Source organism: Lolium perenne, chromosome 4 (assembly GCF_019359855.2).
Source record: "Lolium perenne isolate Kyuss_39 chromosome 4, Kyuss_2.0, whole genome shotgun sequence".
NCBI classification, from domain to species: Eukaryota; Viridiplantae; Streptophyta; class Magnoliopsida; order Poales; family Poaceae; genus Lolium; species Lolium perenne.
The window spans coordinates 281,629,359-281,652,301 of record NC_067247.2 but is presented as its reverse complement, the minus strand read 5'-3'; positions in this window follow the sequence as shown (position 1 = coordinate 281,652,301).

Below are 22,943 nucleotides of genomic sequence, written 5' to 3'. Positions count from 1 at the left end.
CGTTGTTAAATACAAATTATTTTGCCAGACTCTTACTAATGAATCTTATGTTTGGCTTAAGAATTGTCCTGCAGATATAACGGATACCTGGAACGAGTTGGCCTCAACGGTCTTGACTCAGTGCTACCCTGATAGCAAATCCTATGGAGCAAGACGCATGGTTGCCAATTTCAAGAAGCATCAGGTTCAGAGGTTTTGTCACTAATTACCCTTATCATGGTTTTCCACCATGGTTGATTTTACATACCTTCTGTGTAGGGCTTTGTCCTAGTAACAGAAAACAATTAAACAATACTTCTGAGGGAGCCTTCTCTGAATATAGTTTACATAAAGCTTGGGATCTTCTAGAATCCATCCACCTAGAGAAAGAAAGTTATTATGATATATAGTGAGATGGATATTTAGTTGATTACCAATGCATTAGAAATTTCCTTAATAATGGCAAAGTAGGTGACCTTTTAGGGAACTATAAACTTCACCCTAACATGATAGCAAATATGATTAGGAAATACACTGAGTTTTTGCAGGTATCTCAATAATGGGAGACCTTTCAGCCACCAGGTGTTCGAGAATTTATGAAGACTGTGGTGAAGCCTAAAGCTTTGCCTGAATTTGAATAGCCAATGGAAGACACAATTATAAACCTCCCTAAAGAAAAAAGAGAATACAAGAAGGCAAAGAGCCTAGACAAAGACTTGGGCACTATCAAGGCCAATATTGATATGGTAAAAGGAACCTGAATATGTTTATGAGGAAGAGATATTCATGGACTCTACATTCCTACGGGTGATTGAAGGTAAGAATGGAGGTAAGAATGACGAGAGACCAAGAATTCCTTTCGAACTTGGAAAAAATTTCCTTATTGTAATTTATGACGACCGGGGCCACGAGGGAAGGAGTTGTTGCGCCAGGAGGAGGGGAGTTCATCCACAGGACCAGAAGGACGAACCGCTGCTCACTGACATCACCCATGGCAACGCCGCCAACTCGGTTCACCGAATTCTATCACGAATTGCGTCGCGCTCGGTGAGCTCCATGGCAAACCCTTGCACACACACGTTACACATCTATATACCTACCTTCTAGACATGGTCGCTGCCTATAATTCCATAGTTGGTTGCACCGCCGGTGAATCGAATGCCACTGAATGGCATGGCCATATTAGCCTATCATGCACACTTTTTTTGATTGTGATCTCAAGACACGACATGTACCAATGGACTTCAGAAAACCAATAGTGCGGTTAGTGGTGTTTATATCCGATGTCTATCAAACTAGTTTGGAAGATTGAGTTGAACTCATTGCATTAAACTATTTTGGAAGATTGAGTTGAACTCATTGCATTATTAAAAGCACGTGACCGTACATGCCGGTGTAATTACATATGTATAGCTAGTATACTGCCTCGCTTCCTAATCATCTAGTTTGGTTATAATTTCTACGATTTGATCACAAATGTTTAGTTATAGGGTACTGGCTAGAATTACTTGATATATTTCTACTACCTTAATTGGTTCCGCTATTATCAATAGAACTTGCCAAGTGATTTTTGTAAACCTTATTTTGTATTATTACTCACCATGCTCGTAGATTAGGGTAATATTTGGATCTAAGATTATTACATGCTTCCTATCATGTCAGATATTAATCTAGCATGTAATTATGTTGATTAGCATATATCTATTAGATGTTACATTAATGACACTAGCAATGACCGGTGCGGTGGCACACCGCGCCATATGGTGGCTCACCAATGGAAATACTTAGCAGTTCTAAATGTTTTGTGGGCTTTAAATTCTTTGTGAAGAAACATAAACAAGACAACAAGTACCATGCAACATTTATAAGCATGTATGTTGGGTTACATGTTAAAATCAACCTAATTGCAATGAAACTTTTCTGTTGGAAATGGCATCACATGTTAATATCGCATGTGAACATTTTTGGGCATGAAAAGAGGAAGCCAAAAATGCTACAAATCTATCTGTTGGTTCCCTTTATATACACCTCTTGGCCCTAGTTCTAAGATTGTCTTTCTGCATCTCAGCTCAGCTCAGCTCATGAGTACCTAGGCTGCTTCCGCATCTCAACTCAGCTCATCAGTACCCAAGCTGCCACATAGAATTTTTTTGTAAGCAAATGTAGAAATGAACAGTATGTCGAAGTCCCATTACTCGAGTGATGGAAGTTGATTACCTTCCCTTCCAAGTCGTTGAACACACACATGATATTTCCATCCTCCAACAACGGATCCACTATTGATCTTTTTGCTGTCGCCACTCTGATCCCATCAAGAAGTGCCGCAAACGATGCAACGGCCATTTGTCAAGGCAGACTGCAAACAAAACAACGCAATTTAGCTTGTAAGCCATGAGCCATCAGATGAACACTTGTACTGTAATAGGAATTGGTATCTAGAATTGCTATCTCAATATCACCCATGTTCCATGTTTATGTTCTCTAGTCCTCCCAAGGGATGTAGTGCCCGAGCATTCTACTCAGACATGCCAGATGGTTTCATGCTACGGTGGAAAAAAATCTTAACCTCTTCCGACTACCATTAGTTTACTCAAACTGAGATGAGGAAAGTTCCCAGACTAATCTGCTGCTTAGATTAAGAGCAGTTGCAAAATCAAAAGTCCTCATAGGCGCACAGAATTTTGTACTATATGCTTTCCACTTCAAAATTTTAAGCAATAGTTGATATTTTTGTAAATGCATTTTCTGCTTAAAAGGGAAAATCTCACAGTAGTGCAATACTCGTATTAGAAGTTATGTACAAAGTGTGCAATTCCATTGCTTGAGACGAATGTCTCTGAAGATCCAAGAGATGATAGGTAAAATTACAGGATTTCAAACGACAACGATGAACAAATTATATAAGTTGAAGAGAAAATGATATAAAAATGACATAGAAATGACATCACATTTTGTTATGTGAAACTAATGCGTATATATATTAAAAATTGTTCTGTAGATTGGAAAAATCTTTTTTACAGATTCTGATCACTCGCCATTTCTACACTAAGAACTGATCGGCAGGGAATTAATGAGTTAAAAAAATAAAACATCATATGCTTAGCTTCCATATAAATATTGGTTCTCCTAGCTGTAGTAAAGGAGAATCAGAAAAGGACTACATGGAATGCGGAAATGTGATCAACCGGCAAGGGATGCACTAAACCAAAAAATGGACCTGGTATTTTATAGTGAGCACACTTGGTTTAGAAGGCAGTATAACAGGTCTAAAAAAACAGGACATGAGGTTCCATCGTTTTCTCTTATTTTGGTTGTGTTCTGATTCTATATTTCGATACTGAGTGCAAACCACTACTGGGAAAGGTATTTCATAAAATTTATTAAAGGCACGGATTACGCAAAACTATTTGGAAAGGCATCATAGGATTTTAACATCAGAGCCTAATTTATATACCGAGAACAACAGATGATACCTGAACATGATTGCTCAAAATGACCCACCTTGGCTTGTACCATACTCTTCAGAATATAGTTGTGCATGTCCTAGTAGGCAAGCTCTGAATCAGCGAAATTGTCATATCTAGTAACACAAAAGTCAATCAAAGGTCGCAAAACGGGAAAAAATCAGAAGAATAAAGTGATGAATCATGAGTAACTCACAAATTCTATTGAAGTATTTATGCATAATATTATGACCTCTCACTCTCATAATACGAAGATGAGATGAAGATATGTAAAGTGGAGCTGGAGATGATGACACTGAAAAACTCTTATGCAATGTGCAATTTCATCAAAAGTCTATCTTGTCAGTTCAGTTCAGGCGATGTAGGTGCCTTATTGTTCAGTTAATAAAGTCATGCGACTCCTAAGAGAACATATTGCTTGATCAAACAGACGTCACTATACAGCTGGCATCTAGTACCGAGTAAAGCATGGAATGCTGGAGTTTCTGAACTGGGTTCATTCTAAGATAGTTGACCAAATTTGGTCCACTCTTTCAATATTGATGCACACACATCCCAAAATGGGAGTGGGTCAGCTGAACACAATTAGGTCTTCTTTGTTGAAAATCCGGCAGAAGTACTGAAAGCCCATGACAATCCTACAACTATATCCTTCAGTCTACTTTTCCTGAGTACATCCCAAGATAGTGCCCATTTTTAAGGTAAAAATGGATCAATGTATCTTCGAATTGAAGCAGTACAATCGGTGGAAATAGAAGAATGGCGATAAATCAAAGACAACACAAGCATATCAATATACAGTTTGAACTTCACCCAAGCAGCCTTTAATTTTCATCCTAGATAAGATATGCAGTGAGAAAATATATCCATCATGTCCTAAGGGTTACAGCTGCTTAACAAAAATCAATCTATTTTGCATTATTTAGGAAAACCAGCGATGTTTTTATGGAACAGAAGATAATCAGTGGGACAAAATCCTATTTGCCTAGACCACTTCCATTTTTCATGACATAAATATTAGCCTATAGTACATATATGACATGCACATTGGGAATTGCAGGTTCTCAAAATAGTTTTTCAACTTAGAAGCACAATAGTGCCAAAGAATTGGTCCATCATAGGTAGAAGTGCAACCCAAATTTCAACTTCGAGACATAATAGCAATGTTACGTACTTGTTCATGGCTCGCCGGCAAGTGCAGCAGTAGCAAAGATTACTTTCATGTTCACAACCTTAGAAGGCTCTGTGTTAGTTGTCTCTCTCGCGAGCCAATGCAGTAGTACCAATTGGGACGCCATCAGAAAACACGATAGGTCAGGATAAGTAAGAAAGTAGCCTGAAGAAAACGCACAAACAGATAGGCTGAGTGAGCAATTCATGATGCCAACTGTTTTATGTGCTAAGTGCTAATCGCCTCCGCTTGGTACAGAAAAATGCAATGGAACTTAAGTGCTGAACACTTTGCAGTGGACATGACCCAAAACTTGCTTCCTCTTTTATTCAAGTACATTTCAAAAACAGTTAATTTGCTGCCTGTTTAATGGTTATACCTGTGCAACCAACGTTTGGTAGAATATAATCTAATATCACAAGTTATGTTACATCTCCATAGCTAAGAGGGTTGCCATTTCGCAACCTACCTCTTTGGTGGAAAATTGTTCAAATATAATTGGAAAAAGCAAAGCATCTCTAAAAATGCTTGGATGGTCGACTGCAGCCCATTAATTTGTAATCAACTAACTAATTAGAATAAAATTTCACTTGTAGAAAGCTTGGTAGGATAGCAGAGTCAACAACTACAGTGAAATGATTAAAAAAATTAAGAGGTTACATGATTAGAATGGACCCAAAATGCCACACCCAACTCAACACAAATACCAATAAAATCTCTAAGTTTCAGTTAGCTTCTATATGGGCAAACAAACAATCTTTTATAGGTTTTCCTTCTCACCGTAAATTAGGATGTTAGATGGCTTGTGGGACGCAGCTGAGGGCCTGAGGTGCAAGTTGTCCCCTGCAAGATGCAGACACAGATGGCATCAGTGCTTGCTTGGACATTCGACTGACAGCATTGCTGGCATGCTTCCCATGACCTCCTAGCACCCTCGCAGGCACAGTTTCCAACTGCAAGCCCTACCTAAGTAAAATTGACTTGATTAGATAATAGTTTGATCTAGCTCTTGACTGAAAATAAAGAGTGTAAAAGGGTATGGAAAAAATGCTTGGCAGCCAGGTTAATAAATACATCTAAAAAAAATTGTGTGCATCTTTCATCAACTGATGCTATGTGTCAACAAATAATAAACAAATGCTCGAAATCGTTCTTTTCTTGTGGAAGAAATATGTAGGCAGGAAAGTGTCTCCTAGCTTAAATCGTGTACGTGTTGCATTAGCTTTCATAAACATATGTTACGGTTTGCTATTTTGATACAATCTACAGGTAATGTACATTTTTCCTTAAGTAACTGAAACCAAATTCAGAATTACCCATAGAAAAGAATATAGCCCAATATCCAGAGAAAGAACTAAAAACTGAAAAAATGTTAAGTATTATTGGATCCAAAATTCTTGCTAACCTTCCCCTGATTGTTTATGTTTATCTTTTTCTGTTCTAAATCTTGGCCTCATCATTCTCGAAAAGAAAATCTTGGCCTCATGGTTGGATTTCGTCCCACCTGAAAAATCAACCACTCAACTCGATTCAAATCTGAGATACAATATATATGAAGTTAAGCATCCACAGCAGGAAGTCACATTCAGGAACATAATATTTAAGTATGCAACCAAGATTCAAATCTGAACCAGCAAGGCACCAAGAAAAAGAAATTTAGAAGATAAAAGGTCCAAAGCGTTTACCTTATTTGTAGGGAAAGTCTGGGATGCACCCATCAAAGAGTAAATCACAGGGGAAGAGGGCCACGATTGAAATCCAGCAGAGCAGGTCTGTGGTGGCAGTGGGGGCAACTGACGTCCATCCATGCTCCTCCCCTCCCCCACCTCCTTCTTCCCGCTCGCCAAGCTCGTCGTGCTTGCCGTCCATGAGTCCCCCAAAGCCACAGCCGCTCGGGCCGTCCGGAAGGAGCTCGGCGAGTGCATACAGATCCTGGGGCAGGGGCGGAGCCTCGCGTGGAGGAGCGAACCCGGACCTTCCCGCCCCGTCGCTGCCTCCCCTGGATGATCTCGGCGCCTTAATCCCAGCTCGCCTGCACCACCCTGGGCGATCCCGTCGCCGCCATCTCCCCTAGGTTCTCTAGGCGCGCCTCCATGTACTTTCCGCCGTCCCCACCTAAAGCGACGGCTAGTGTTCGGGCATCCGGCTCCCGCTGCCCCTTGCAGCCGCACGGGCCGGCCAAAGGTCGAGCCAGGGGCAAGTGGAGGAGGGCATGGCGCCAACCATCTAATCGCGGTTCAGGCCCTAGCCACCCGCATGGTCGTCGTGCACCCACCCGGCAAACCATACATCCATCTTCAGGGACACCATCCGAAATGGTGGAGGGGAGCTGCCGTGGCGGGGGATGATGGAGTGGCCTCGGTGATGACCACATCGTCCGAAAACCTGACGATGCATGCCGCCAATCACTGAAGGGCTTGCGCAGGGCTTGCGCAGGGAAGAATCCGGTCAGAGGAAGATGGGTGGCGAGGATAAGAGGAAGATGAAGGGAGGGTGTGGTGCGTGGGAGTTGAGGAGAGTTTTCTAGAGGGAAAGAGACACACCTAGAAGAAGGGAGGTCAAAAGCGGTGCGGCAGGAACTGATGCGAGACAAAATCTGAAACTGATCAGCCCCAATCTGCAAAAGCTACACAAATAATGTACCAACAAAACTCTGTAATCCTTCACAAAAAATTCTTAGATGTCACCTAAACTGCACACAAGAAAATATCAACGAAAATCAACGAGAAAACCAAGTACGTGTCAGTTAATCCGAAAAAAAATTCAAAATTATAAGAAAAAAGATGTTTGTTCCCAAATAGTATAGTAGTTATGCTATTTATCAACGTCACCTTGTTTGTTTCATGTATGTTGGATTTTAGATATTGTTCACAATCGCATGTGCAAGTTGTTCTAGTCCTAGGTCATTTACATATGCATGTTCATGTCCAGCTAGCACGTAGTTTGTTTGTGCATTGCATATTAAAATTATGACATCTATATATGTTGGTCAAATATGTTTTCTAAATATGTTGTCACTCAATGAAGAGATATCACCATGCTTATGCCTTAGATGTCCCAAATCTCGTATGAGCCATTCCTCTAGTCTCTTTCTTGTACTCCATGTATACCAAATGCCATACACACATTATTTATTTGGATCTTCTGTTTGGATCTAATTCGTGGTTATTTGAAGTTGGTATTTATTTGTGGTTTATCGTTATGATGAGTAGAGAGTGACGGGAACGTGTTGAACAAAGACTATAAAGAAGGGTTTTTCGACGACAACGAAGGTATGCCCTCTCATCATGTTTATCCTAGTTTTACAACATGCATATTATTTTATTGTTTAAAATTGTATTGTATATGCTATTTTATTCAAATAGCTAGTGTGTCGATTGACACATCAACCTTGATTTGCTTGTCGCATTTTACTTGATACCCGAATAGCCTCATGGGACATGTATATATTAATTTACCTCGTACTAGTTGAATGCTCGTGTGTTACCACGATCAAATGAACTTAGACATAGACACAATGATCAAAACATTTGTGGTTCACGATATTTGCATCAATTACAACTTATGACTGGGCCTCGTTGCGCGTCAAAAAATAGTGCACATATATAGAAATTGCATAGTCGTGCTTGTGTAGCCAGTGATTTTCTTCTTATGAGTTTCTACACCTAAAAAACATATTTACTCGCACAGAGCGGCATGGCAATTACATCATGATTCACTCCGCCTGTCCACCTTCTTGTCTTTTGAACAATCTCTTGCTTCACTGACCAACAACTCATATGGCAAGAGGATTGTAACTTTTCGGTCTCGTGTGGTCAAGACGCGTGAAGGCCTACACAGAGCTCCCGGACCATCGAATCCTCACAAGGGGACATCGGAGAGAGTTATAGAGGGAATGTGGGGGATGCATGAGAGCTCATTGGGCCTCTTGGGCGGACTACACAAGAAGATTGGCTAACCGCATGGGTCATACACATATTAACCCACGAGCAAGATTTTTCCACATGCCTATCAAAACACGGGGTTTCTGTCGTGCACAATAAATATCGTGTGTGGTTCTAGTGTTGGTTTGTCGCTTTATGGTGCATGTTGGAATATTTCATCCAGTTTCGTTGCATTTCAGGAACCTGCACGGAAATTACAGTTAATTGACATGTAATGAAACAAGTTGAACCTATGTATTGTTAACATCTTTGTTTTCTCGATTATCATTCGTCACATCATGTTTAGGTATTCCAATTTCTAACTCCAATAAACACTCATTGTGCTAGTGTATGAGACATACAAATAGTATCAGGGACATGAGACCTAACCGTCATCATCCAATATGGTTACGAGCAACAACTTCAAGAATAAGGATGTGGCCATGATACTATATTTATAGTCCTAGCGAGAAACAATACCACAATTGTTTCATCGAATTTATATACTAAACAATGTAGTTATATTAAAAAATAGATCCCACATGAATAATTATAAGAGAAAAAAAGTGGTCCACATAGTACCACACGTGAGAGAAGATGAATTTGTTTCCTTCTTTGATATGTTTTTCTTGCTCCCCATGAATGCCACCTAAACCGTAATATCCTTTTTTGGACTAAAATTAAAAAAAAAACTATCAGCAAGATCCTCAATAAATCTCTGGCAATTTTTGCGAAAATGACGGACAACATATGGAATTAAATTCCTACATATAAGATGTATCGTTCAAACCATTTCTTCTAAGCAAATATAGGGGGGAATAGGGTAGCCATCTAGTACATTTAGATATACACCTATTGATGAGTCCAATTTGCAGCATATTTTACCTTATGTTTTTGCACTAGTAGCACGATTTCGGTATTTTATCGCGCCTATGCGCACCCTTTTGTGTTTGTTTCAGCACGATTTTGGATTCGAAGAACTCATTTGGAAAAGAGACTTAGGGCATAATTTTCTGTGGATAAATACACAAATTAAAAACTACATAAGCCTCAAAATAATTTTAGTTGGTCTTTAATTTTAGTTGTTAACTTTTTATTTTAGTATTAACGTTGTTTATTGAATTTTTCAGGTACCCACCATGCAAGACATCGAAAACCTCATCTACTTAGATGAGATTAGAAGCACCAGCACTATGCTGAATGCTTTTATGCAAGTGCAAAAATGCATTAATCCTGAAGGGTATGAAATACACCCTATGTTTTTAGAAGTATTGCACATGAAAAGGTTCACAAGTGATGGTACGGAGGATCCGTACAAGCATTTAGATTTCTTTAAGGAAACACGTGAAATCTTTGAATTAAATGCTTACTCTAAGGACGTTGTTAAATACAAATTATTTTGTTAGACTATTACTAATGAATCTTATGTTTGGCTTAAGAATTGTCCTGCAGACATAACGGATACCTAGGAGGTGTTGGCCTCAGCGTTCTTGACTTAGTTCTACCCTAATAGGATATCCTATGGAGCAAGGTGCATGGTCACCAATTTCAAGAAACACCTAGATGAGAGCCTCTATGAAGGCTACATGAGGTTCAGCGGTTTTGTCACTAATTGCCCTTGTCATGGTTTTCCACCATGGTTGATTTTACATACCTTATGTGTAGGGCTTTGTCCTAGTAACAAAAAAACAATTAGACAATGCTTCTGAGGGAGTCTTCTCAGAATATAGTTTACTTAAAGCTTGGGGTCTTCTAGAATCCATCCACCTAGAGAAAGAAACTTATTATGATATTAAATATAATGAGATGGATATTTAGTTGATTACCAATGCAATTAGAAATTTCCTTTATAATGGAAAAGTAGGTGAGCTTTTAGGGAACTATAAACTTGATCCTAACATGATAGCAAATATGGTTAGGAAATACACTGAGTTTTTGCAGGTACCTCAATAATGGGAGACCTTTGAGCCACCAAGTGTTCGAGAATTTATGAAGACTGTGGTGAAGCCTAAAGCTTTGCCCGAATTTGAATAGCCAATGTAAGACACAATTCTAAACCTCCCTAAAGAAACAAGAGAATACAAGAAGGCAAAGAACCTAGATAAAGATTTAGGCACTATCAAGGCCAATATTGATATGGTAAAAGGAACCTTAATATGTTTATGAGGAAGAGATATTCACGGACTCTACATCCCTACGGGTGATTGAAGGTAAGAATGGAGGTAAGAATGACGAGAGACCAAGAATTCTTTTCGAACTTGGAGAAAGTTTCTTTATGGGGATTTTTGACGACTCGTACCACAGAGGGAAGGAGCTATTGCGCCACGAGGAGGGGAGTTCATCCACGGAACCAGAAGGATGAACCGCTTTTCACTAACGACACCCATGTCAACGCCATCACCTCGGTTCACCGAATTCTATCACGAATCGCGTCGCGCTCGGTGAGCTCCCTGGCAAACCCTTGTACACACACGTTACACATCTATATGCCTACCTCCTAGACATGGTCGCTGCCAATAATTCCATAGTTGACTGTGCCGCCGGAGAATCGAATGCCACTGAATGGCATGGTCATATTAGTCTATCATGCACACGTTTTTTGATTGTGATCTCAAGACACGACATGTACCAATGGACTTTAGAAAACCAATAGTGCAGTTAGTGGTGTTTATATCCGCTATCTATCAAACTATTTTGGAAGATTGAGTTGAACTCATTGCATTATTAAAAGCATATGACCGTACATGCCAGCGTAATTGCATAGGTATAGCTAGTATACTGTCTGGCTTCCTGATCATCTAGTTTGGTTATAATTTCTACGAGTTGATCACAAATGTTTAGTTATAGGGTACTGACTAGATTTACTTGATATATTTCTACTACCTTAATTTGTTCCGCTATTATCAATAGAACTTGTCAAGTTATTGTTGTAAACCTTATTTTGTATTATTACTCACCATGCTCGTAAATTAGGGTAATGTTCGGATCTAAGATTATTACATGCTTCCTATCATGTCGGATATTAATATATAGCATCTAATTGTGTCGATTTGCATATATCTGTTAGATGTTACATTAATGCCATGCTATTTATCAACATCACCGTGTTTGTTTCATGTATGTTGGATTTTAGATATCGTTCACAATCTCATCTGCAAGTTGTTCTAGTCCTAGGTCATTTACATATGCAATTTCATGTCTAGCTAGCACGTAGTTTGTTTGTGCATTGCATATTAAAATTATGACATCTATATATGTTGGCCAAATATGTTTTCTAAATATGTTGTTACTCAATGCAGAGAGATCACCATGCTTATGCCTTAGATGTCCCAAATCTCGTATGAGCCATTCCTCTAGTCTCTTTCTTGTACTCCACGTATACTGAACGCCAGACACACATTATTTATTTGGATATTCTATTTGGATCTAATTCGTGGTTATTTAAATTTGGTATTTATTTGTGGTTTATCGTTATTATGAGTAGGGAGTGACGGGAATGTGTTGAACCAGGACTATGAAGAAGGGGTTTTCGACGATAATGAAGGTATATCCTCTCACCATATTTATCCTAGTTTTACAACATGCATGTTATTTTATTGTTTAAAATTATATATGCTATTTTATTCCAATAGCTAGTTGTGTCGATCGACACACCAACCTTGATTTGCTTGCCGCATTTTACTTGATACCCGAGTAGTGATTATACAGTAATCCTGGTAGAGTAGAAATGCATAGTGATACGTCTCCAACGTGTCTATAATTTCTGATGTTCCATGCTTGTTTTATGACAATACCTACATGTTTTGTTCACACTTTATGATGATTTTATGCGTTTTCCGGAACTAACCTATTGACGAGATGCCGAAGTGCCAGTTGCTGTTTTCTGTTGTTTTTGGTTTCAGAAATCCTACAAAGGAAATATTCTCAGAATCGGACGAAATCAATGCCCAGAACCTTATTTTTCCCGGAAGCTTCCAGAGAGTCAGAGAGGGACCAGAGGGGAGCCCTGTGGGCCCCACACAAGGTGGCGGCGCGGCCCAGGGGGGCGCCCCCCTAGTGTGAGGAGGCCCCGTGGCCCCTCCGACTCCGTCTCTTCGCCTATTTAAGCCTCCCTGACCTAAAACATCGAGACGGATTGACGAAACACCAGAAAACCTTCCAGAGCCGCCGCCATTGCGAAACTCCAATTCGGGGGACAGAAGTCTCTGTTCCGGCACGCCGCCGGGATGGAGAATTGCCCCCGGAGCCATCTCCATCGACTCCACCGCCATCTTCATCGCCATCGCTGTCTCCCATGATGAGGAGGGAGTAGTTCTCCCCCGGGGCTGAGGGCTCTACCGTAGCTATCTGGTTCATCTCTCTTTGTGATCTAGTTGAATATCATCTATGTGCTACTCTAGTGATGTTATTAAAGTAGTCTATTCCTCCTCCATGATGTAATGTTGACAGTGTGTGCATCATGTAGTACTTGGTATAAGCTATGATTGTGATCTCTTGTAGATTATGAAGTTAACTATTACTATGATAGTATTGATGTGATCTATTCCCCCTTTCATAGTCTGTCAGTGACGGTGTGCATGCTATGTTAGTACTCGGTATAATTGCGTTGGTCTATCATGCACTCTAAGGTTACTTAAATATGAACATCGAATGTTGTGGAGCTTGTTAACTCCGGCATTGAGGTGCTCTTGTAGCCCTACACAATTAATGGTGTTTGTCATCCAACAAGAGAGTGTAGAGTGGTTTTATTATGTGATCAATGTTGAGAGTGTCCACTAGTGAAAGTATGATCCCTAGGCCTTGTTTCTAAGCATCGAAACACTGTTTCCAACAAGTTCTGTTACATGTTTGCTTGCTGCCATATTTATTTCAGATTGCTATTACCGCTTATATACATCCATATCACTTGTATTTTACCATCTCTTCACCGAACTAGTGCACCTATACATCTGACAAGTGTATTAGGTGTGTTGGGGACACAAGAGACTTCTTGTATCGTGATTGCAGGGTTGCTTGAGAGGGATATCTTTGACCTCTTCCTCCCTGAGTTCGATAAAACCTTGGGTGATTCACTTAAGGGAAACTTGCTGCTGTTCTACAAACCTCTGCTCTTGGAGGCCCAACACTGTTGACAGGAATAGAAGCGTGCGTAGACATCAAGCTATTTTCTGGCGCCGTTGCCGGGAAGGAAAGGTAAAAGGCACTCACACTCCGGTCCCATGCAACTAAGCTATTTTCTGGTGCTGTTGTAAGTGCTCGAAGCTATTTCCTTTAGATCCTGCAATTGCATCTTTTTGTTTCTTGTTTTTATTTCACTAGTTAGGCATAATGGAAAGCAACTATGAGCTTTTTAAGCTATTTCCTGAGTTAAGACATGGATTGTTTGATGCGAAAATTAAAAAACCTATGGAACCTTATTTGCATGCTAGTAGCAATGATATTAGTATGAACGCTTTGAACACCATTGTTGCTAATGATATGGAAAATTCTAAGCTTGGGGAAGCTGGCTTTGATGAGCATGATATTTTTAGTCCCCCAAGCATTGAGGAGAAAAATTTCTTTGATGATACTTTGCCTCCTATTTATGATGATTATAATGATAGTGGTCTTTTGGTGCCGCCTACTATGGAGAGTAATTTTTATTATGATTATACTATGCCTCCTACACTTGATGAGAATAACAATGATAGCTACTTTGTTGAATTTGCTCCCACTACAATTAATAAGAATGACTATGCTTATGTTGAGAGTAGTAATAATTTTATGCATGTAGCTCATGATAAGAATGTTTCATTTGATAGTTATACTGTTGAGTTTGTGCATGATGCTACTGAAAATCTTTATGAGAGAGGAAAATATGGTTGTAGGGATTTTCATGTTACTAAAACACCTCTCTATATGCTGAAATTTTTGAACTTACACCTGTTTTATCTTTCTATGCTTGTTGCATTATGCTTCATGAATTTGTTTATTTACAAGATTCCTTTTCATATGAAGTGGGTTAGACTTAAATGTGTTTTGAATTTGCTTTTTGATGCTCTCTTTTGCTTCAACTCTTATTTCCTGCGAGTGCATCATTAAAATTGTTGAGCCCATCTTAATGGCTATAAAGAAAGCACTTCTTGGGAGATAACCCATGTGTTTATTTTACTACAACAATTTTGTTTTATATTTGAGTCTTGGAAGTTGTTAATACTATAGCAACCTCTCCTTATCTTTATTTTGTTGCATTGTTGTGCCAAGTAAAGTCTTTGATAGTAAGGTTCATACTAGATTTGGATTACTGCGCAGAAACAGATTTCTTGTTGTCACGAATTTGGGCAGAGTTCTCTGTAGGTAACTCAGAAAAATCTGCCAATTTACGTGAGTAATCCTCAGATATGTACGCAACTTTAATTCAATTTGAGCATTTTCATCTGATCAAGTTAAGTGCCTCTAAAAAATTCGTATTTACGGACTGTTCTGTTTTGACAGATTCTGCCTTTTATTTCGCATTGCCTCTTTTGCTATGATTGATGGATTTCTTTGTTCCATTAACTTTCAGTAGCTTTGTGCAATGTCCAGAAGTGTTAAGAATGATTGTATCACCTCTGAACATGTGAATTTTTGATTATGCACTAACCCTCTAATGAGTTTGTTTTGAGTTTGGTGTGGAGGAAGTTTTCAAGGGTCAAGAGAGGAGGATGATACAATATGATCAAGAAGAGTGAAAACTCTAAGCTTGGGGATTCCCCCGTGGTTCATCCCTGCATATTTCAAGAAGACTAAAGCATCTAAGCTTGGGGATGCCCAAGGCATCCCCTTCTTCATCGACAACTTATCAGTTCACCTCTAGTGAAACTATATTTTTATTCCGTCACATCTTATGTACTTTACTTGGAGCGTCTGTGTGCTTTTATTTTTGTTTTTGTTATTTTCATTCTCTGAATAAATTCATGCTTGTGTGGGAGAGAGACACGCTCCGCTTGTTCATATGAACACTAGTGTTCTTAGCTTTTAATGTTCATGGCGAAGGTTGAAACTGCTTCGTTCATTGCTATTTGGTTGGAAACAGAAAATGTTGCATGTGGTAATTGGTATAATGTCTTGAATAATTTGATACTTGGCAATTGTTGTGCTCATATGGATCATGTTTAAGCTCTTGCATCATATACTTTGCACCTATTAGTGAAGAAATACATAGAGCTTGCTAAAATTTGGTTTGCATGATTGGTCTCTCTAAGGTCTAGATATTTTTTGGTAAAGGTGTTTGAACAACAAGGAAGACAATGTAGAGTATTATAATGCTTGCAATATGTTCTTATGTGAGTTTTGCTGTACCGGTTCATACTTGTGTTTGCTTCAAACAATCTTGCTAGCCTAAGCCTTGTATTGAGAGGGATTACTTCTCATGCATCCAAAATCCTTGAGCCAAAAACTGTGCCATTTGTGTCCACCATACCTACCTACTACATGGTATTTTCTGCCATTCCAAAGTAAATTGCTTGAGTGCTACCTTTAAACAATTCAAAATTTATTACCTCTTATTTGTGTCAATGTTTTATAGCTCATGAGGAAGTATGTGGTGTTTATCTTTCAATCTTGTTGGGCAACTTTCACCAATGGACTAGTGGCTTCATCCGCTTATCCAATAATTTTGCAAAAAGAGCTGGCAATGGGGTTCCCAGCCCCAATTAATTAACCTTCATAATTTTACAAATAGACACTCCTCCATGGTATGTGATTGTTGGACGGCACCCAAGGATTCGGTTAGCCATGGCTTGAGAAAGAAAAGGTGGGGAGGAGTGTCATCTAAATAAAACTAAAATAAAAGGCACTCCTTCATGGTATGAGATTGTTGGCAGGCACCCGAGGATTCGGTTAGCCATGGTTTGTGAAAGCAAAGGTTGGAAGGAGTTCCACCCAAAAATAAAAATAAAAATTCATGGGAGCCGCTCTCTGAAAGTCTGTCTGGCAAGGGGGTTAGAGTACCCACTACCATTCGTTGACAACAACAAACACCTCTCAAAACTTTACTTTTATGCTCTCTATATGATTTCAAAACTTAAAAAGCTCTAGCACATGATTCAATCCCTGCTTCCCTCTGCGAAGGGCCTTTCTTCTACTTTTATGTTGAGTCAGTTTACCTACTTCCTTCCATCTTAGAAGCAAACACTTGTGTTAACTGTGCTTGATTCTTACATATTTGCATATTTGCATTCATCATATTACTTTGTATTGACAACTATCCATGAGATATACATGTTACAAGTTGAAAGCAACCGCTGAAACTTAAATCTTCCTTTGTGTTGTTTCAATGCCTTTACTTTGAATTTATTGCTTTATGAGTTAACTCTTATGCAAGACTTATTGATGCTTGTCTTGAAAGTACTATTCATGAAAAGTCTTTGCTATATGGTTCAGTTGTTTACTCATTGTCTTTACCATTGCTTTGAATCACTTCATTCATCTCATATGCTTTGCAATAGTATGATCAAGATTATGTAAGTAGCATGTCACTTCAGAAATTATCTTTGTTATCGTTTACCTACTCGAGGACGAGTAGGAACTAAGCTTGGGGATGCTGATACGTCTCCAACGTATCTATAATTTCTGATGTTCCATGCTTGTTTTATGACAATACCTACATGTTTTGTTCACACTTTATGATGATTTTATGCGTTTTCCGGAACTAACCTATTGACGAGATGCCGAAGTGCCAGTTGCTGTTTTCTGCTGTTTTTGGTTTCAGAAATCCTACAAAGGAAATATACTCGGAATCGGACGAAATCAATGCCCAGAACCTTATTTTCCCAGAAGCTTCCAGAGAGTCAGAGAGGGACCAGAGGGGAGCCCTGGGGGCCCCATACAAGGTGGCGGCGCGGCCCAGGGGGCGCGCCCTCCTAGTGTGAGGAGGCCCCGTGGCCCCTTCGACTCAGCCTCTTCGCCTATTTAAGCCTCCCTGACCTAAAACATCGACACGGATTGACGAAACACCGGAAAACCTTCCAGAGCCGCCGCCATCGCGAAACTCCAATTCGGGGGACAGAAGTCTCTGTTCCGGCATGCCGCTGGGACGGGGAATTGCCCCCGGAGCCATCTCCATCGACTCCACCGCCATCTTCATCGCCATTGATGTCTCCCATGATGAGGAGGGAGTAGTTCTCCCCCGGGGCTGAGGGCTCTACCGTAGCTATGTGGTTCATCTCTCTCTTTGTGATCTAGTTGAATATCATCTATGTGCTACTCTAGTGATGTTATTAAAGTAGTCTATTCCTCCTCCATGATGTAATGTTGACAGTGTGTGCATCATGTAGTACTTGGTATAAGCTATGATTGTGATCTCTTGTAGATTATGAAGTTAACTATTACTATGATAGTATTGATGTGATCTATTCCCCCTTTCATAGTCTGTCGGTGACGGTGTGCATGCTATGTTAGTACTCGGTATAATTGCGTTGGTCTATCATGCACTCTAAGGTTACTTAAATATGAACATCGAATGTTGTGGAGCTTGTTAACTCCGGCATTGAGGTGCTCTTGTAGCCCTACACAATTAATGGTGTTTGTCATCCAATAAGAGAGTGTAGAGTGGTTTTATTATGTGATCAATGTTGAGAGTGTCCACTAGTGAAAGTATGATCCCTAGGCCTTGTTTCTAAGCATTGAAACACCATTTCCAACAAGTTCCGTTACATGTTTGCTTGCTGCCATATTTATTTCAGATTGCTATTACCGCTCATATACATCCATATCACTTGCATTTTACTATCTCTTCGCCGAACTAGTGCACCTATACATCTGACAAGTGTATTAGGTGTGTTGGGGACACAAGAGACTTCTTGTATCGTGATTGCAGGGTGATACGTCCAATTTGCATCACTATTTTATATCATAATTTGCTGTTATTCATTGATATATTTCATATTTGAACATAATACTTATGTTATTTCATCTATTTTGCATGTTTCATGATTATTGGAGGATCGAGCACCGGAGCCAGGATTCTGCTGGAAAAAGCGCCGTCAGAATGCAATATTTCGGAAGATCAACAGTTGATGGAAATTATATCAAAAATCCTATTTTTCCAGATGACGAAGGGAGCCAGAAGGGGGAGCCGAGGGGACCCGAGGTGGGCCCACCCCATAGGCCGGCGCGGCCCAAGGCCTGGCCGCGCCGCCCTGTGAGGAGGGGGCCCACAGCCCCCTCTCGCCTCCTTTTCTTCGCGAACGCCTTTCGTCCCGAAAACCTAAGCTCCAGAGGGTACCTCGTGAAGAGTTACAGCCGCCTCTGCGGGGCGGAGAACACCAGAGAGAAAAGAGCTCTCCGGCAGGCTGAGATCCGCCGGGGAAATTCCCTCCCGGAGGGGGAAATCGACGCCATCGTCACCGCCATCGAGTTGGACATCATCTCCATCACCATCATCATCATCTCCATCATCATCACCGCCGTCTCCACCGCTGCACATCGTCACCGCAGTAACAATTTGGGTTTGATCTTGATTGTTTGATAGGGGAAACTCTCCCGGTGTTGATTTCTACTAGTTATTGATGCTATTGAGTGAAACCGTTGAACCAAGGTTTATGTTCAGATTGTTATTCATCATCATATCACCTCTGATCATGTTCCATATGATGTCTCGTGAGTAGTTTGTTTAGTTCTTGAGGACATGGGTGAAGTCTAAATGTTAGTAGTGAAGTATGGTTGAGTAATATTCAATGTTATGATATTTAAGTTGTGGTGTTATTCTTCTAGTGGTGCCGTGTGAACGTCGACTACACGACACTTCACCTTTATGGGCCTAGGGGAATGCATCTTGTACTCGTTTGCCAATTGCGGGGTTGCCGGAGTGACAGAAACCTAAACCCCCATTGGTATATCGATGCAGGAGGGATAGCAGGATCTCAGAGTTTAAGGCTGTGGTTAGATTTATCTTAATTACTTTCTTGTAGTTGCGGGCTTGCAAGGGGTATAATCACAAGTATGTATTAGTCCTAGGAAGGGCGGTACATTAGCACAGGTTTACCCACACAACACTTATCAAAACAATGAAGATTAATTAGCCGTATGTAGCGAAAGCACTAGACTAAAATCCCGTGTGTCCTCGAGAACGTTTGGTCATTATAAGTAAACAAACCGGCTTGTCCTTTGTGCTAAAAAGGATTGGGCCACTCGCTGTAATTGTTACTCTCGCACTTTACTTACTCGTACTTTATTCATCTGTTACATCAAAACCCCCTGAATACTTGTTTGTGAGCATTTACAGTGAATCCTTCATCGAAACTGCTTGTCAACACCTTCTGCTCCTCGTTGGGATCGACATTCTTACTTATCGAAGATACTACGATACACCCCCTATACTTGTGGGTCATCAAGACTATTTTCTGGCGCCGTTGCCGGGGAGTGAAGCGCTATTGGTAAGTGGAATTGGTAAGGGAAATTTCTACTATTTGTGCTAATTTTATTTCTGCCTGCTGCCATAATTCATTATGGAGAGATCTTCTCTTGAGTTTTTATTTGGAAAATCTACTACTACTGCAAAGGTAGTGGATGAGGCGCCAGGTGAGGAAGAGATACCATACAAAATACCTATGAAAATTATTGAACGTGTAGTGGATAACCGTTATACAGGGGATGGAACTGTCCACCCTGGAGATCATTTACTGTTCTTACATGAATTATGCGGTTTATTCAAGTGTGCAGGTATTGCTATGGATGAAGTGAGGAAGAAACTATTCTCTATATCGCTGTCTGGTAAAGCGGCGCATTGGTATAAATTACTGGATAATGGGGATTCTCTTGAATGGAATGATATTGTGCCCCGGTTTTATTCTAAGTTCTATCCTCCAAGTGAAATTCACAAGGATCGGAACCGCATATATAATTTTTGGCCTCATGATGGAGAGAGTATTGCCCAAGCGTGGGGGAGATTGAAGTCTTTCATGCTCAAATGCCCCATTCATGAGCTTCCTGGTAATGTTATTATTGATAATTTCTATGCAAGACTTTCTTTTGAAGACAAGACCTTCTTTGGATACTTCTTGTTCGGATCATTCACGCGCAACAAGGAAGAGTTTAAAAGGGACCTTCTTAATCGGATCCGGGGAAAATCTTTGAAGGATGGGAGAACGACAAAGATAGAGAATCAGGTATAAATTATGATTATAAATGCATTGAAGCTTTTATGGATACTGATAAATTTCGTAATATGAGTGCTACTTATGGTCTTGATTCTCAAGTTGCTGCAAATCTTTATAAAGCTTTTGCCTCTCATTATGAATTGCCTAAGAAGAATTTTGATAAGTATCATGAACCGTATAAAGATAAAATTGATTCATCTATTAATAAATGTGTTGTAGTTGAAACTGTTGATCATGTTATTCCTGAAGCTTATATTGAAAAAACTCCTTTCCCTGCTAAAATGAAGGAGTACACTGTTATTAATAGTGCAGTTCATAAAAGTGAAAAGAAACCTATAGAACCTGAAGAACAAATAAAAGTTGAACCTGCTGTTGCAATAGTTAAAGATCTTGTGACTGAAAATGTGGAGGATGGTCATATTATTTTCTGTGAAGATGCTTCTAATATTGTTTCACATCCTAATAAGTCCAAGCAAGCTAGTGTTCCTATGCTATCTGTTAGAATTGGTGATCATTGTTATTATGGTTTATGTGATATTGGTGCAAGTATTAGTGCTATTCCTTATGAGCTTTACATGGAGATTATGCACGAAATTGGTTCTTGTGAACTTGAAGATATTGATGTGGTTATTCGGCTGGCTAATAGAGAAACTATTTCTCCAATTGGTATTGTTCGAGATGTGGAAGTTCTATGCGGTAAGATTAAATATCCTGCTGACTTTTTGGTACTTGGTTCTGCTGCTAGTAAATATTGTCCTATCATTTTTGGTAGACCTTTTTCTAAATACATGTGGAGCTATTATAGATTGCAAGAAAGAGAAAATTTTGACTAAATTTGCTGGTGAATCTTATGAGTTTAACTTCTCTAAATTTACCAAAACTCCTTATAAAGCTGATTTGCCTAATAATGATTTTAAAGTTGAACAGTGCGCATCTATTGTTCTTTCTCCTAATAATCCCTTGCAGCAACATTTGGAGAATAGCGAGAGTGAAGTTTTTAGGGAAGAAAGAGATGAGCTTGATGAAAATTTTCTTCGCCAACCTATTCTTAAGCATGATTTACCGGTGGAAGATCTGGGTACAACACCACCACCAAAGGAAGATCCTGTCTTTGATTTAAAACCATTGCCTGATAATCTTAAATATGCTCATATTGATGATAAGAAAATATATCCTGTTATTATTAGTTCTAAGCTTTCAGAGTTTGAAGAAGAAAGGTTATTGGAAATATTGAAGAAACACCGAGGAGCTATTGGCTACACTCTTGATGACTTGAAGGGGATTTCTCCCTCTATTTGCCAACACGCCATTAATATGGAAGATGATGCGAAGCCTGTTGTTGAACCTCAGCGTCGTCTAATTCCTAAGATGAAGGATGTGGTAAGAAATGAGGTATTGAGACTTCTTGAAGCTGGTATTATATATCCTATTGCTGATAGTAGATGGGTTAGTCCTGTACATTGTGTTCCTAAGAAAGGAGGAATGACTGTTGTGCCTAATGATAATGATGAGCTCATACCTCAAAGAGTAGTTGTAGGGTATAGAATGTGCATTGATTATCGAAAATTTAATAAGGTTACTAAAAAAGATCATTACCCTTTGCCTTTTATTGATCAAATGTTAGAAAGGTTATCTAAAAAATACTCATTTTTGCTTTCTTGATGGTTATTCTGGGTTTTCACAAATTGCTGTTAAAACTAAGGATCAAGAGAAAACCACTTTCACTTGTCCCTATGGAACTTATGCTTATAGACGTATGCCTTTTGGTTTATGTAATGCTCCTGCTACTTTTCAAAGATGCATGTTTGCTATTTTTCATGGCTTTTGCGAGAGTATTGTAGAGGTATTCATGGATGATTTTTCTCTCTATGGAAATTCTTTTGATAATTGCTTGCGGAACCTCGATAAAGTTTTGCAGAGATGTGAAGAAACTAACCTTGTTCTTAATTGGGAGAAATGCCACTTTATGGTTAATGAAGGAATTGTATTGGGACATAAAATTTCCGAGAGAGGTATTGAAGTCGATAGAGCTAAAGTTGAAGCAATTGAGAAGATGCCCTATCCCAGGGATGTTAAAGGTATTCGTAGTGTTCTTGGTCATGCTGGGTTTTGTAGGAGGTTTATTAAAGACTTCTCCAAGATTTCAAAGCCTCTTACTAATCTTCTTCAAAAAGATGTACCTTTTGTTTTTGATGATGATTGTAAAGAAGCTTTTGAAACTCTAAAGAAAGCCTTAACAACTGCTCCTATAGTTGAACCTCCTGATTGGAACTTACCATTTGAAATT